The sequence below is a fragment of the Apodemus sylvaticus genome, chromosome 23 (genome assembly GCF_947179515.1).
Source record: "Apodemus sylvaticus chromosome 23, mApoSyl1.1, whole genome shotgun sequence".
In the NCBI taxonomy this organism is placed as follows: Eukaryota; Metazoa; Chordata; class Mammalia; order Rodentia; family Muridae; genus Apodemus; species Apodemus sylvaticus.
In genome coordinates this window covers 49,865,269-49,867,378 of record NC_067494.1, presented here as the reverse complement: position 1 = coordinate 49,867,378, position 2,110 = coordinate 49,865,269, and the positions used below count along the sequence as shown (strand labels likewise).

The window sequence follows — 2,110 nt, the reverse complement described above, 5'->3', positions numbered from 1 at the left end:
GGGGTTCCAACATCCCTCCATGCCAGGGATGAATCACCTGGTCTCTAACATCAAAGGTCAATCAGGCTTTCCTCTTTATGTAAATTAGAGTTCTGAGTCCTTTTGTTTTTCTCATGAGACAGACCAGTACTCTTCACTTAAATTATAAAGTGTAGCATCTATGCAATCTTTTGCTAAGTATTTTCTCATTTCCATTATTTCTTTTTTGAGTTGTTGCTTTAATTTCCAGTACTTAGGGACTTTTTAATTTCCTGTTTGTACTGACATCTAAATTAAATCCTTGGAGGTAAAATTAAATATTCTTAATTATTTCAATCTTCTGAATATTTTATCCATTCTATGATAACACACTGGATGTTAATTATAACATGAAAAGGATTAGGGTTCGATTCTTATCATATACGTTTTGTACAGGTTCAAATAGGTCTTATTTGAATGTAGTGAGATACATGCTTGTATCTCAGGACTTGTAAGGCAGAGACAAGAGGATTAGAAGTTAATTCCAGCCTCAGCTACATAAATATATTGAGACCATCTTAGAATCACAATATCTGTGTTGTTGTTACTAGAAATATTTTATTGACGAGACCCTGGCAGCTGTGCAAAGTGATCCTGGAATCAAGCACCTTCCTCCTTGGCAATGCGATCTTTCTTGAGTGGTCCCATGAAGGCTTTTTTCTGCTCCATGGTCTGGAAACAACTATGGCCAAACTTGGAGGTGATGTCAATGAACTTCAGGTCAATCTTCTCCAGACATTTGGTCTGGACCAGCAAGGACTTGCAAAGAGTAAGCACTCTCTTGTTGGTTCCCACCACACAGCCTTTGAGCATGATGAAGTCATCTGCAACCTCACCATAATGCACAAAGCCACACAGTGGATTGATGCTCTTGTCAGACAGGTCATAGTCAGTAGATGCATTGCTCTTGATCAGTTTACCATCCTTGATGAGGTAGCCTTGACCAATCTTGTAAATCTTCTTGTTAATCTCTGTTCAGTGATGGTAGCCTTTCTGCCCAGCTCGAGCCACAGAGAAGGCTACATGGGCAGGATGCCAGGCTCCAGCAGAGGCAACCTTGCGCAGACCTCCATGGGCCTTTCGGGGCACCCCTTTGTACCCTCTGCCTTTTGTCATGCCAATGACGTCAATCATCTTGTCCTGCCCAAACACCTGGTTCACAGGCACCTGCTGCTCCAGCCTCTCCCAGGCCCAGTCCAGCTTCTCAGCCACAGCCCCCCTACCCCATTCCACCCCCATTCACCTGGATCTCCATCAGGTGTGCTTTCTTCTGCCGCAGAGGGAGCAGGTGCATCTGAGTTTGGGCAATGATGCAGGTGACCTGGCAGTACTTTTTCATGCTGTTGAAGTCCTTCTCCAGCTGCTTCTTTCCTGTGTCATTCTGCCATTTCTTACAGTACTTGGTGAAAGCCTTCTTCTTAGATTTGTGCCAGTTCTTATAGAATCGCCTTTTACACTCATCACTGATATGCTCAGCAAATACAGTCTTGAAGGTCCAGAGACCTTGTGGGGTTTCAACATATCCCACAATGCCCATGACCACCATGGGTGGGGTTACCACAATGGTCATAGCCTCCATGACTTCTTTCATGTTCACCTTAGATCCTGGCCTGTCAACTTCCCGGACGATGTGGTCATGCCAGCCTTGTAGCCCAGAAAGGCTGTGAGGTGCACAGGCTTGGAAGGGTCATCCTTGGGAAAACTCTTCACCTTCCCACAATGCCGGCTGCTGCGCTTTTGAGGCAAGAAGCCCAAGGACCCATGCCTGGGAGCTGAGAATTTCCTGTCAGACATCTCACCGCCACACGCCACTGCTAGAGATCCACAATATCTGTGTGTTAAACAAACCAAACACCCTCAACTAGGTCACTTTTGTTGATTCAAATCTTTGACTTTGTTACTTTTTATTGAGTATTTAGGTAGATGATTTTGCCTTCCAATATGACCATGGATTATTGTGTTACTAACTATATTTCAATAAATATGTGCTGTGATTGTGACTATTTAAAGATGTGTGGTTTCATAGCTTTCTGGATTTCAATCCCATTGCTCATAGTAAGTAGACCATTTCACCTCTTCAAATGCCTACTAA

The 2,110-nt window shown here is 43.6% G+C and overlaps 1 pseudogene; it reads right to left on the bottom strand.

The window, feature by feature from the left end:
* Positions 1–584: 584 nt before the first annotated feature.
* Positions 585–1,822, bottom strand: LOC127673640 (60S ribosomal protein L3-like; annotated as a pseudogene).
* Positions 1,823–2,110: the final 288 nt, after the last annotated feature.